Source organism: Odocoileus virginianus, chromosome 20 (assembly GCF_023699985.2).
Source record: "Odocoileus virginianus isolate 20LAN1187 ecotype Illinois chromosome 20, Ovbor_1.2, whole genome shotgun sequence".
NCBI lineage: Eukaryota > Metazoa > Chordata > Mammalia > Artiodactyla > Cervidae > Odocoileus > Odocoileus virginianus.
Window position 1 is genome coordinate 13,038,454 of NC_069693.1, and position 15,195 is coordinate 13,053,648.

Below are 15,195 nucleotides of genomic sequence, written 5' to 3' on the forward strand. Positions count from 1 at the left end.
GCATCAACAAGGTCACCCTGAGGCCAGGCCCTGGGCCCAACCTCTATCTACGCTGGTGCCGATCTCCACAGCGACCCAGGCAGGCTGACGGGAGGAAACTGAGGCTCAGGTTGGGTCCCAGACCACCGCTTGGTCAGCGGGATAATGAGTGGCAGAGCGTGGACTGGAACTCACGTCAGCAGCCCAAGTCCAGAACCAGAGCAGAGAACACCTGAGGATGGGGCCCAGGCGTGGCGTCTGAGGTGACCGGCGCTCAGCCTCCTGCTGGCTGGGGCCTCTGTCGTCATCAACGCCAGCGCCAGGGAAGTGCGTCACTTCAGTTAAGGTGGACGTGCCCAGACACCTTCCAGGGAGACGGGCCCACGCAGCCCGGGCAGCAGGGTCTGGGAAAAAGCCCACGCCTGTTTCCCACGGGAGTTCCCTGCCCTGTCCCCGCCAGCCTGCAGGCCCAGCGTGGACCTGGGCTGAAGGCCAGGAATGCACAGGAGAGCCCACGCTGCCCCTGGGTGCAGGCAGAGGCCGTGTGGGGGGTGAGGGGCTTCCAGGGAGACACTGGCCAAACACCATGTGTTTTGACAACTGTCACCAGAACTGCTCATTGGGAGACTCAATGCAAGGCCCCTCGCAGACAAAGAAGCCGCCTAATTAACACGCCACAAGGTGGGTGCAAGCAAGGGTTCCCTCCAAACTCGATGGTCCTTCCCAACCCGAAGAAAGGGGGAGGGTTGCGGGCGGCTAGGGTACCCCACCCGCCTCCCACCAACACGAAGAAGAGTTCCACCACCACCACCCCGAAGAGCCAAAAACCTGCACGCGGGTGTCCCCTCCGCTATGGGCGCCTCTGCCAGGCTCAGTCCACACCTACCCCCCGTCAACATCAGCCCCTCTGGACGCCCACCCAGGCTGACCAGCCTGCCCCGCCCCGCCCCTCCTCTGTGCAGGTCTGTCAGAGGACCACTGTTTCACTTTTTTTTTTTTTTAGTATTTTTATTTATTTGGCTGTGCCAGGTCTCAGTTGCGGCCTTCGGGATTCTAGCTCCCTGACCAGGGATCAAACTCAGGCCCCCTGCACTGGCAGCGTGGAGTCTCAGCCACTGGACCACCACCAGGGCAGTCCCTCTGCTTCACTCCTAACAGTTGTGTGCTGTTTTCTGCCTCCTTGCAGCCGTGAGCTACTATGGAGCAGGTTCTCAGCGAGGTGCGCACGTATCTACCTCCCCCACCTCACTTCCCTCGCTCCTTCCCCTAAGCAGCTCTGAATTCAGACAAACCGGGGCCAGACTGCTGGTTACATCACTCCTGCAGGCAGGTTACCCAACCTTCCTAACGTCCGTTTCCGCATCTGCAACGTGGCAGTGAAGACACCACCTGAGTCACGCCTGGTCGGGCGCAAGGGTTCGCGGTGGTGACCCCTGTGGAGCTGGGGCACACAGCAGGGGCTCAGTTCTCTGCACACCACGCTTCCCGGGGTCCCCTCCTCTCCAGACACCCTGCCCGTCTCTCCCAGAGTGTCTTCTCTGTCCCCCCTGCCCGCCCTCGCTACCACACACAGCCCTCGGCATCTCGGACAGCGTTTTCCAGTCATTTGGGGTCTTGCTGGATGTTACGTGCATACACGTGTGTGCTCCCAGGGGTAGAAATTTAGTCTCACATCACACGTGCCTTTAGAATGCCCAAAGCACAGCGGCCTTGGGCCTGGGCAGTGGGCAGGCGTGGCGCTCAGCCGCCCAGTGGGCAGCAGCAGGCCAGGCTGGGACAGGAAGTGGTGGGGGATGCCGGGCCTCTGCTGTTCCCTGCGCCCGAAAGATGCAGTGGGGCAGCAAACTGGCCATCACATCCCCGGCTGAGGACACAAGACGGCAGTTCCCAGAGACCGAGCCCCCAGTGCCTCTGGGCCGAGATCTAGGCACCTGATCTGCAGGGAGGGCACCTCTCTCCCTCAGCCTGTCTGTGCGACACCTGAGGCAACCCTTCAGGGCTTGAGTGCCGGCCCCTCAGCTTACTTCTGGGTTTGCAACCAGGAGCCCTGGCCTACCTGCACCTCAGCATCCTCCTCTGTAGGATGGACTTCTCAGAATCTACCGCCTGTATTTGCTGCGGGATTAAATGGAGGGTGGGGGGAGGAGAGGAATGCTTTAAAACATCCACCACAGAGCTGGGCGTCAAGCCCCGAGAACTCACACACCTGGGACCACATCCACACCGGCGGATTCCCACTCCATCCCTGGGAAGGGTGGGACCTAGTCTCTCTGCAAAGGCCCTGACCCCAGCACCACGGTTTGGAGGGGAAACAAGAGTCCAACCTGGGCAGGCTCTGAATGAACTTGGCCTCACTGGGCTCAGGTCGTCCTTCGCTCACCTTCTCTGGGCAAGAAACAAGAGCTCTGGCTGGGGGCTCACGCAGACCTACCTTGCCCACTGAGGCCACCTTCCAGCGGGGTAACCTCGGGCAAGCAAGGAGCCTCAGGTTCCGTGCTGGGTGAAACGGAGACAGTAATCTCCCCTCTTAAACGATGACTAAACAAAATAATGCAAGTAAATCACTCAGGACTGTGCCTGGCACAGATGAAGTATTCAGTGTTAAATGTCAAGGGAAGGACTACTTTTAGATAAACGGTAATTCCGCCTGGCACTCGCGTCTCCCTGGCCAGAAACAGGCGGAGGCCCAAGCAGAATGCAGAGCGAGTGCTCGGGGAGACTACCCACGCGTGTGGCCTCGGTGGCAAGGAACCCGACACATGACGGACGGGAAGGCCACCGACAGGCCCCATGCCCGCGTTCCGTGGCCTGTCCGGCCGTTTTCTCCTCCCAGAAGACCAGGAGCATCTGCTGACGCCAGAGACTCAGGGGGCCCCGAGCCTGGGGTACAGTGGGCAGGAGTCACGAGGCCCTCCTCGGGATCAGGCCCACCGCTCGCGGACCCAGCTCCATGTGGCACGACTGTGAGTAGGAGCTGGAGTTCCAGCGGGACATGAAAAATTCATAGCTGCTTCTACTTGTTACAAAAATAACATTCTGCTTCTTCACTCCCTCTCCCTGCCCGGTTTAGACTGAGCTGTGCGGGGCGGGTAGTGTGGAGGGTGGTTTCTATAGATGGAGGCCTCGTGGGTCCGCTGTGCCCCCGCCAGTCTGCAAGCTCTGTCACAGCGTGAGTTGTGGAGCACGGCAGGCCCCGAGGGCTCCACGATGCCCAGGGCGCCGTGGGGCGGGACACCCACTCTCTGCCGGCCGGGGCCAAGCCTGGCAGTGAACCCACCACGCTGAGCAAAAGCAGACCCAGGCTGCACGCTAAGGAGCTTCCAGTGTGATGAGGGACAGAACTTATCTCATTAACCAAGTGATGACTCAACTACAGAAGTGACACCCTCAGGAAAAGCGGGAATGGTAACAGCCGCAGCAGACACTCCCATAAGCTAACTATGTGGCCCGCACTGTTCTAGGCACTTTGCCACATGTTAATAACATCTCTCATCCGCACAGCTACCTTGTGAGGTGGTTACCATTTCTGCCCCATTTAACAGATGAGGAAATCGAGGGTCTGAGAGGTAATGTGATTTGCCCACAGGTAGTCATGTACCTGTAAAGTTACAGAGCAAGATTTAAAGCCAGGGATCCTGGCCCAGCTTCCCAGGTGGCGCTAGTAGTAAAGAACCTGCCTGTCAATGCAGGAGACAAGAGAAATGCTGGTTCAATCCCCGGGGTCAGAAAGATCCCCTGGAGGGAGGGCATGGCAACCCATCCCAGTCTTCTTGCCTGAAGAATCCCATGGACAGAGGAGCCTGGCAGGCTGCAGTCTATAGTCGGAAAGAGTCGGACATGACTGAAGTGACTTAGCACGCACCCTGGCCAGGCAGCCACTCTGAGGCATCACCTGGCATTTGCCCTCCTTCCTCTCACCTCTCAAAGAGGGAGCTCACCAGAGTGTTTAGGATGCTGGTGGGGGAGGGGAGGACAAGTCCCTGAGGGTCCAGTGGTTAAGACTCTGCATGCCCAAAGCAGGGGGCCCAGGTTCAATCCCTGGTTAGGGAACTAAGATCCTGCAAGCCACACAGTGTGGCCAAAAAGAAAAGAAAAAAGGAGAGGAAATCCTGGGGAACAGCTCCTAACCTTCTGGCCAGGCAGACATGGGTAAGTTCCCTTATGGAGAATGAATAGGACAAAAATAAGAAAGACGTTCCAGATAATGGGACCTGTGTGTGCAAAGGCCCTGCAGCAGCGAGAAAAGAGCCTGGTCCTGGAGAAAGGGAGGGAGTGAAGGAGAGCAGCCTGTGTCCTGAGGCTGGCAGGCCCACCCTGATGGGGCTGCTGTGTGGGGACTGAGCCAGAGGGGCAAGGGTCAATGTGCAATGACACGGGGCTGGGGGGGGGGGGGGGTGTAAAAAAGCTTCTTCTAAGAGAAACCTGGCAGGAAGAGGAAGGCAGAGGAGCCATGTTAAAGATGCAACAGCGGTAACCAAGCAAGGCAAACTCAAGGTTTTGGTTTCATCTGGGAGGGTCTGGGACTGCTGGCCCTCTGGGGGAGAAGGGAAAGGCCATAAGCATCTAGAGCTCGTCTGAAGGTCACTTCAGGGGCAGCACTGGTTCTGAGCAGTGGCTGTGTCCCTAGCGCCTCATCTAAGAGCCCCCAGTGCAATCGACGAGCCGACAAAGCCTGACCTGGAGCCCCAGTTAGGCACTGGAGGAAGCGAAGCAGACACAGAGCTTACATTCTGGTGGTGGCGGGCGGTGGGGAGGCGGCAGAGGAAGGGTCTCACTGAGGGTAAATGTGCATTAACTGCTGACCGCTAGCTCTTACCATTGACACGTGCTTGCCTTGTAGCTCAGTTGGTAAAGAATCTGCCTGCAATGCAGGAGACTCCGGTTCAATTCCTGGGTTGGGAAGACCCCTTGGAGAAGGAAATGGCAACCCACTCCACTATTCTTGCCTGGAGAATCCCACGGACAGAGGAGTCTGGTGGGCCACAGTCCATGCGGTCACAAGAGTTGGACATGGCTTAGCGACTAAACAGCCACCACCACCACCATTTACACGTGGTAACAGTTTAAAACCCCCAACCCCGTGGTCATGTGAGACACTATCATCTCCACTTTACAGGTGAGGAAAACTGAGGTGGGGGAAGCTTAAGACTTGCCCAAGGTCACACAGTCAATAAACACAAACACGGGGCAGACACCCATTCCTCTAAGTGGAATGACCCCTACTGGCCTGGCAAAGCGAAGTCAAGAAAGGTCCTGTCCCCATCTCAGTCCCCAAGCTGGAGCTGAGCTTACATGGCGAGGAGAGGCAGGCAGGGCTCTTCCCCTCAAAGCCCACCTGCTTTTTTTTTAATTCTTAAAAAACAAAATTTTGATCTGGCTGCATGGCACATAGGATTCTAGTTCCCCCACAAGGGATGAAACCCATGCCCCCTGCATTGGAAGCGAGGAGTCCCAACCACTAGGCTGCCAGGTAAGTCCCCCATCTGCTTCTTAAAGGCTTGGCCTGAGCCCAGCGTGGGAGGCAGGCAGACAGTACCTAAGTGGTGGCCCTGCCATCCTGTGAAGGGAGCCTGCACACAGCCCTTGACCTACCTAGTGAGGGAGGAAGGATGTGGACTCTGCCTTTGAGAACACATGTGAACAAAACCACAGAGAAGAGCTTTCAGAACTTGCCTCTGCACACTGGCAGCCTGTTAAAGATTCTTCTCTGGTTGTTAAAATAGCACCAGGGTGTGGGGGAGTGCGGGAGGGGGCGGGGTGGAAGAGAAGACAAGCTTGTTGGTTGGTTTGGGCTCCACTGGCACATGAAGGCAAGCCTCAGGAGCACCCACCTCCCCCCGAGCTGCTTTGTCACCATGTGCTGGGGAGTGGGGGGAAGGCCAAGCATCACTGGTCATAAAGTCCTTCCTGTGTCACAGGGACCCCTCCCAGTGGCCAGGATGTGGGGTGGCTGGGTGAATGAATGATGGATATTGTTCGGGAGGTGACCTCAGCAGCCAGGAATGTGGCAGCAATGGGCTTTAATGAGCCATTCATCGGTGACTCCCTCCCCCAACCCAGAGGTAAACCTTCTGGACTCGGGGGCAGTCCCCAGTAAGAAACCAGTGGCCCTTCAGCAGGCAGGGTGATGGCTCGGGCCGAGGGGAAGGATCCTGGCGGGATGCGGCTAACCCAGCTGAAAAAACTCTTCTTCCCTTGTCTTCTCAGCGGCTACGTGTTACAAGCCATGTTCTCAGTACTGGAGGGGGTGGCGTGGAAGGAAATGTCGGCTGGAGGCTGGAATTCCACTAAACCCAGACTAAAGGGAGTCTCCTGCAGTCAGCTGGGACCCGAGGCTCGGGCTGGGGCGCACGCCCTGGCTCTGCTGATTGCCTCTGGCGAAGGAGCTCCTGACCAGCGCTGGGGCTGCGATCGCCCGACCGCCAACAGACGCTCACATGTGGATTCCATTGACTCCACGCTGGATGGGACTTTGGGAAAAGCCACTGGCTGCCTCATGCTGCATCCCCGCTTTCCACTTTGTATACCGCCCACCCCCTTAGCCAGATGTCCCAGGCCAGCAGCCTGACCCAGAAGGACTGGCTGCCTAACTGAGCCCCGGCAAACTCTCCCAGGGCACTGGCAGGCAAGATGGGGTTCCCTGGGGAGCTGGGAGTTATCAAACCTCGCCTCTGCAATACCGTGTTGGGTTTGCCGCTCCGCTGGGGCATCAGCCGCTTTGAGGGGGAAGGCGCCGTCCCGCCTCCTGAACTCCCACCTTGCCCGCTGTGGCCTCGGCCGCGGCCCATGGTTCCTGCTTCCATGGGTCCTCGGGAAGGGTGTCCGGGGCTTGGACATAGGGGAGGGACAGCTATTTATTCCTGGGGTAGGCATCCACCCTTCTTATCACCCATCTGCCGGCTACTGCCAGGCTTCGGGCAAGGTCTGGCCCCAGCGGGGCATCTTCTCAGGTCCTGAAAGCAGGGGCTGCTCCCCTGGCCCCTGGGCTTCATCACCAACCCTAAAGGTGCTTTCAGGGTCTGAAAGCTAAGCCTTCTGGAATCTGGGTTACCAGCAGCCCAGGTGAAAAGGTGATTGCCCTGGCAACACCCGCATGGATCCATCCAGGAAGTCTGTGAAGCCTCTGGAATGGCTCTGAGATTACACATGGGAGGGCTACTTTGAAGATCCACTGCCTTTAGCAGATTCTGAAGATAAAAAGCCAGTGAGCAGGCTGAGAGAAGAGAAAATGAACCGGTCATGATGACACGGCCACAACTGAGACAGGTGCCGCAGCATGGGACTCGGATGGCCCCGCCGGCTTAGGTCATCGGGGCTGGGGTGGCAGGGGCACAGGGACACTTCGGTTGCCTGTCTGGTTCCCAACTGCACACACAGCCAGGGACAGAGCTTGCCCCTTGACAGAACCTAATTTGAAAGCAATTACAGGGAAACGTGGAATGCTTCTTTCTTATGTCCTGGCCTGCTGTTGCCTTATTCGGAGTTTTTCTCGGCCTACATGAAAAAGCTGACTTCCCAGTTGGAGGAGAGGTATAAATACCGCGGAGTGGAGCAGCGAGCATTCCAAAGGTCCTGCGTGTCCGTCCAGAAACCATCTCTTAACCCCACTCTCTAGTCCCCTCCCGGTAGCCGGCGTCCCTGCCTCTGCCAACCCCCCACGAGGCGCCAGAGAGCGAGTGAGTTGTTGCTGCCATGGGCTGCCTCTGGAGTGCTGGCCCTTCCTCTTTGGAAACGCTGGGCTAAGGCTTTCTTCTAGGTCTTTACAGGCTGCTCAGTTCTCATCACTCAGGGCTTCCCTCAGATGCCACTGTCCCAGGGAGCCTGCCCTGCCTCTGCTACCATCTCCACCAAGCCATCACTTCTTTGCTTTGTTTCACTCACTCCACTTGTCACTATCGGAAACAAGGTTCTTTGTCCATAACCCATCTCCCTCCCACATGCAACAGAAGCTCCACGAGAGCGGGGTCCTGCTGGCTGCAGAACCCACTAGCTGACATGGCACCTGGCACATAGTAGGTGCTGCATAAATCCTAGCACAAATGAAATAGGGCTGGGGCTTCTCATGGCCAGCCATTTAGGAATTCACAATTTCTAATCCCACTTATGCTGGTGAGGGTTCCTACTTAGGGATAAGACTGCTCGCTTTCAGAAGCTCACAGAAATAATCCTGGAGCTGTACATATTCCCAAAACAAGCCAGGGAAGATCCTGCCCTTGGTGTATCACCCCCACAGAATAGAGGTGCCTTCGGCAGCCCTCTCCACTCCGGCATCTGAGGCCACCGGACATGCAGAGGCCCTGGATCCAGAGGAGGGGAGCCTCAGGACTTCCCTGGTGGTCCAGGTGGTTAAGACTCCACGCTGCCAGTGCAGGAGGCCCGGGTTCAACCCCTGGTCAGGGAACTAAGATCCCACGTGGCACGGCCAAGAAAATTTTTTTAAAAAAAAAATAAGTTTTAAAAAAGAGGTGCTGGGGGGGGCAGGGGGAGGAAAAAAATTAAAAAATAAAGAGGTGCTGGGCCTACACAAGGGCGGAGCAGTAGGCAGGCTAAAAGGAGGCAGGCTGAGTAGCTGGCAGACATGTGAAGACATCCATCTGCCAGGGTCTTCAAGGCGGAGGGGAGGACAACATGGCACAGTGCTCCAGAGCAAGGGCTTCCAGTCTGAACAAACCTGGGTCTGAATCCCTGTTCTGCCACCCACTGTGTATGGCCACAGAAGATGACCTTCAACTCTCTAAGCTTCAAGTTCTTCCTGGGTAAGATGAGGATAATAGACATGTGGGCACTCAACAGGATAACAAAGAAAATACACTGCACCCACAGCCTGGCAGAGTGGTTGTTCAATAGAGCTTCTATTACTTACTGGTGGTTTAGTCGCTAAGTCGTGTCCAAATCTTACCAACCTATGGACTCTAGCCCACCAGGCTCCTCTGTCTACGGGATTCTCCAGGCAAGAATCCTGGAGTGGGTTGCCATTTCTTTCTCCAAGGGACAGTCCCAATCCAGGAATCGAACCCTGGTCTCCTGTATTGCAGCCAGATTCTTTACCAACTGAGCTATGAGGGAAGCCCCTTTCATTACTACATTATTCCTATTCTGGAAGGTGCCATCATTGGTATCAGCCCTGCAGTTGGTGGAGCCAGGCCCCCCCCCCCCCCCCCCCCCAGCCCCGGGATTCACCAAGCTGGCTGGCTGCTTTCCAGTGACCGATATACAGCGGTCTTCCCCCAAACCTTCCCTCCCCTTGCCTGGCCACTTGACTACCAAGTGAATAAAGGAATATAATGATCAGCTCTGGTTCTTCTTGCTTCAGAGAGCCTTCAAATCCAGAGGTTCACAACCCGGGCTTTACAACAGAATTATCTAGGAACTTTCCTGGTTTATTTGCATTCTCTCTCTCTCTCTAACTGCCTTCAGCCATTAAGCTTTGAAAAGGCAATTTGTTACGCAGCAGTAGGTAACTAATACAAGTCGAGTAGCTGGATCACAGGCGTGATCTCTTTTTAAGCATGTACTCTTTTTAACCACATGCAGTTTGGAAAATCAGTTTTTTAATTGAATTATAATTCACATATCATAAACTCACCCCTTTTAAAGTATATAAAGGTCAGTGAGTTTTCACATATTCATGAGACTGAAAAACTATCCCCACTATCTGACTGCAGAACATTTTTATCACCCCAGAACTGTTAGCATTAACTCCTCTTTTCTCCCTCCCTCCCCAGCCCGACAACTACTAATCTGCTTTCTGTTTCTATGAATTTGCCTCATCAAGACATTTCATACAGATGGAATTATACAACACGTGGCTTTTTCTGACTGGTTTCTCTCATTCAGCATGTTTTCAAGGTTCATTTACATTGTAGCACATTCCTTTTTGACTGAATATTCCAATGCATGGACATATGACATTTTGTCCATTCATAAGTTGATGGACATTTGGGTTATTTCTACCTTTGCTATTGCATACAGCTGCTATTATGAATAATGCTGCTACTGACATTTATGCACAAATTTTTGTGTGAATATATGTTTCCAGTTTTCTTAAGTATATACCTAGAAGTGCAACTGCTGGGTCGTATGGTAAATGTGTGTTTAATCATTTGAGGAACTGCCAAACTGTTTTCCAAACAGGCTGCACTATTTTACATTCCCACCAGCAGTGTATGATGACTCCAATTGCTCCACATCCTCACCAATACTTGTTATTAACTGACATTTTGATTACAGTCATCCTAGTGGTTGAGGTGGTATCTTCTTGTGGTTTTTGATTTGCATTTCCCTAATGACTAACGATGTTGGGCATCTTTTCATGTGCCGTTTTCTAACTGTATATCTTCTTTGGAGAAATGTCTGTTCTAGTCCTTTGTCCATTTTTAACTGGGCTATTTGGTCTTTTCACTGCTCCATTATGAGTTGTTATATATTCTGGACACTTGACCCTTACCAGATGTATGACTTGGAAATATTATCTCCCATTCTGAGGGATGTCTTTTCAAGCAAAAGGCTTTTTTTTTTTTTTAAATTTTGGAGACTATAACACCTATTTTTCTTTAGTAGCTTATGTTTTTGGCTTATCTAATAGACCATATCTAATATCTAATGGGCTTCCTTGGTGACTCAACTGGTAAAGAATCTGCCTGTAATGAGGGAGACCTGGGTTTGATCCCTGGGTTGGGAAGATCCCCTGTAGAAGGGAACAGCTACCCACTCCAGTATTCTGGCCTGGATAATTCCATGGATTATACAGTTCATGGGGTCACAAAGAGTTGGCCATGACTGGGCGACTTTCGCTTTCTAATAGACCACTGCCTAACCCAAGGTCATGAAGATTTGTCTATGTTTTCTTCTAGAAGTTACATTTAGGTCTTTGATCCAGTTGGAGGCACTTTTCTGCATATGCTATGAGGAAAGGTTCTAATTCTATCCTTCACAAACAGTTGTTTTGGCACTTTACTGAGAAAGCTATTCTTTCCCCAATGCATATTTCTTGGACCCTTGTTGAAATCCAAGCTACAATAAATGTAGACTGGAGAGCTTCTTTAAAAAATGCCTGAACTTCACCCCAGGACAAATGAGCCAGATTTCTTGGAGATGGATCCCAAATAACAATATTTTACAAATCTCTAACCGGAAGCTAGGGTTGAGCCTAATACAAAAGTGAATCTAACAGAAAGGCAAGGGTGGAGAATCACCACTCAGACCCAACCTTTTGTTCTAAAAATGAGGACTCCGAAGCCCACGCAGAAGCAGGGAGCCCTTGCCACTGCATGTTAGACTAGACTGGACTCTTGGAGAAGCAGGGGACAGGCAGCCCAGGGTAGAGAGGTGCCCCAGTCTGGGCCTGTCTCTGTTCTCAAAGGGGACCTTTCTGGAGCCCTCTCATGCATGGAAAACCGAGCCAGCAACCCATAGCTACTCAGATTACACTCCACAAACGGGGTCCTCATAGGGTGGGGGAAGCTTGCTCCCCCCAACACACACACACACACACACACACACACACACACACACACACACAGAGTCCCAGGGAAGCAAGGGTCTGAACTACAGGCAGGCGGAGCCCATGGGGTGGAGGCAGGAGGCACCGCTCCGCTTTCAAAGGAGGCCTTCTCAGCAGGAAGAGATGGGTGAGGCCTACCTTGAAATAGCTACCTTTTAAAAGAGAGAACTTCCACTCCCAAAAGGCAGTTTTAAAATTAGGGCAGCAGCAGCAGAGGCTGGGGCCCTGCCCTCTGCCTCCTCCAGCCCCATCTGGCATTCTGCTGTGAGACAGTTGGGCACAGAAGGCCCTTCACCTGGAGAATAGGGAGTCTGAGCCACAAAAACCCCCTTTATTTTCAATGGCTTACAGTGGGGCTCGGGTTTCAGCCTTGGGAAGGGAGATTAAAGATCGTCTGGCTTAAACTTTGATCCTTCAGAAAGATAGCCAAGTGAGTCAGTTCTGGACTCGAGACTGTGAGGCTCTGAATCCGACCAGGTGCCTAAGAGGACCGGTCTTTAGAAGTCGCACCTTAGCCAGGGCAAATCCGCCTGTTGGATGGGCTCGTCCAGGTAACAGGTGTTTCGTATTTGGGGAGAAAAAGTCGGCGAGGGAGGCACTGACGGGACTTGAGTGTCTTCTGCCCTGGGCCACAGCAGCCCATCCCAGGAACTCCCCAACAGAATTCAGGGGTGCAAAGAGTGCCCGAGGGCCAGGGCCACCTGACGGCAGGGCAAACACACCCATTCCCCCATCCTACCCTCATTCATCTTCTAGCAGACGGCGTATTTTCCGCTGCAGTTTACATGATCCCTCAACTAGGCCTTGTTGGTAGAAGGGCAAGTAACTGGGGCCGGCCCCGAGTGATCCCTAACGGTGCTGCTGGTTTCCCCTTTGACATCTAAAACTCCTCCTCGGTGATCCCTTTCCTTTTTCCTGTTTTTGGGACATTCTGATTCATCGGTCAGCCAGCCAGGTCAGAAGCCTTCTCCCACTTCCAGGGCAAAGCAGTGGGGTGGGCGACACGGCTAGGGTGGAGTGGGTTGGGCTGGAAACCTTTGCTCTGGACACTCCGGGGGGAACCGGAGCCCGGGCCAGCACTCACAGACGTGCACTGTTTCCTATATGCTCTGTCCCACTGGCTTCTCCCTCTCACAGCCTGGGAGTGAGAAGATCCCTTTGGGAAGCAGGACACGCCTGGAGGGTGAGTGAGCCCAGGCATTTATCTGCAGGACCCACTCTCCTCCTCTTGGAGTGGACCAGCGCTGGCAGGGGGGACCATGGAGGTGCTGGGTGCTCGTCAGCCTGCTTTCCTTTGGCTGAGGCTCGTACTGGATAAGAGAGTGAATGAATCCATCGGTCAATCTGGGAGGTGCCTCAGACCAGAAATTCCAGGCCTGGAGTTTGAAGTTTGCCAAGAGGCAGTTGGAGGTGTTCAGAATTATCTACTCTTGCCCTGCGTCCTGCCTCGCTGGCTCTGCATCCTGCCTCGCTGGCTCTGCATCCTGGTGGGGTGCTAGAATGGTGCTGGGTGCTGGGGGTGGGAGGGGGAGGCATCATTTCTGAAGGGTAAGAAATCACTCTGGATTTGGATTCCTTTTTTTTTCTTTACCATAGGCACTCCATCTTAGACCCCTTGGACACATGAGACGGACAGTATCTTAGGAGGATTTTAAAAAAAGAAAAACCAAAATAAGGTTCTATAGCCAAAGGGTAATTACAGGACTGGGAGGAACCAGCAGAGAGAGACTGAAACCTCTGACTCATAATTGCTCTATTAAAAATGGTGAAACCGTTTGCCCTGGCAGAATGACAGGGCCAGACTGTCACCCTGGCTCGCCCAACCTACAGGCCTTCCTGGGGCTGGTACAAAGGCCTGGCTGAACCACACAGAACCACATGGCAGTCATAAGGGGCGGCGTCTCCAGGAGCAGCATGACATCACAGGACAAAGGGGCCCCTGCCGCTCTCGGCCAACTCCTGGCCCTGAAATGACAGAGTGGCTTGCTCTGCATGTGTGTGGGAGTACACATGGGGGGAGCTGGGGGATGAGGGGCCATTGTGAAGCTGTGGGTTCAGTTTTCCAGGGAGGGACTCTGAGGACCAGCTCAATCTGCCCCATTAAAGCTACTAAAGGGGCTGAGCCTCAAAGGAAAACAGCAGAGGTGTTTTTACGGTTGGGTGGGGTATACCTTGACACAACTGCACGGATGACTCACATTTACTGAGCGCTTACTATGTACCAGGATTTGCTCTGAGCCCTCCACATTTTACAGATAAGCCATCTGCTTGTGGTCACACAGCTGGTAGGCGTCAGAACTGGGGCCCACATCTCCTAACCAACCTCGGGTCTGGCCGAGGCTGTTTTCCGTCTCTGCTTCTCGCTCTGGCAGGACCCTCTGCAAGGCACCTCACTTAAGTTTCTCTCCTTTGAAAGCAGACACCCAACCAAGCACAGTTCCGGAGACCCTCCGCCAACCCCACCTGCCACGGGGGCCACTAGAGCCCCTGGTGCCTCTCAGGGCTCGCGCCTGCGGCTGCAGGGTGAGTCACGGAAAAGGGCGGACGGGTCAGGTGACCCAGCAAGAATCAGAGCTATGCTGAGGTGGCCTGGTTACCTTGACATTCCTGAGATTCTGCCAAGGTAAAAAGTAACCCGAGGAGTTTGCCTTATATGGGCACAATGACAGATTTCAACTCGACAACGTGTTAACTGACCCTGTATCAAATATCAAATCCGTTTGGGGACTGCATAGGAGGTGCCCGATAAAAGCCTCTCTGACAGTATAGGAAAAAACAATTTATGACGGGCTACGGCCAGTGACTCATACCAAGGTGCAGCCATTGTGTGCCCTGACGACAAGGGAAGAGAAGGCTGCCGGTTCTCCGGCCGCACGGCTCCATCACTCTCTCCCCAACACGTGGTCAGGGAGGCCTGGCTCCCAAGGCTCCCTCTGTTCACAGGGCCTGGCTCAAGGCAGGGCCCGGAGGGAATCCATTTCAGGCTGGGGTAGAACAGCAAGTCCTGCCTGGACTCCGAGCGCCCGGACCACCTGCTTCCTCCCAGAGGAGCCCCAAACAGGAGAGGCAGGGGACGATCTGGAGGCTCTGGGGATGACAGGGCTGGGTCTGAGTGCCCTGACACTGCCCGAGAACAGAGAAACTGGCCAGACCCAGGATCCCAGAGAGTCGTCCAGGCCTGGGCTTGGGCTCCCATTGCAGGCGTCGGACCCCTCCTCCCCGGGGGCCCAGCCCCTAGGAGGGGGAGACTCACAGCTCTAAGAGCTTCTCCCAAACTTCACTCATTCATTTCCAGTAAAAATGCAGCCAGCTCCTCAGCACTGGGATTAAACAAACATCCCTGCCTTCACACGCTCTACATTCTGGTGGAGGGGACGACATGTAAGAGAGGAAGGTGGTGGTGGTGCAGTAAAACCGGGCTATGCACAAGAGAGGAACAGAAGAACTGGGGAGGGGACCCAGGCGCCAAGGAAGACCCCTCCCTGAACCAAGAGAAGGAGCCGGGCGGCTGACCGCAGGAGGGGATTCCAGGAGGAGAGACCCCAGGAGGGGACAGGCCCGGTGGGTGTGGCTGGAGCCCAGAGGAGGAGCAGAAGCCTCACAGGCCCCTGGAGGAGGGGTGGGGACTTAGACCTAAGAGTTGTTGCTGTGGCCCGCCAGGCTCCTCTGTCCATGGAATTCTCCAGGCAAGAATAATGGGGTGGGTAGCCATT

General features: G+C 54.4%; 1 protein-coding gene across 8 annotated transcripts in view; it reads right to left on the minus strand.

The window, feature by feature from the left end:
* Nucleotides 1-15,195, minus strand: part of ACTN4 (actinin alpha 4) — a 74,623-nt gene that overhangs the window by 29,520 nt on the left and 29,908 nt on the right. The gene's annotated exons all lie outside the window — the stretch shown is intronic.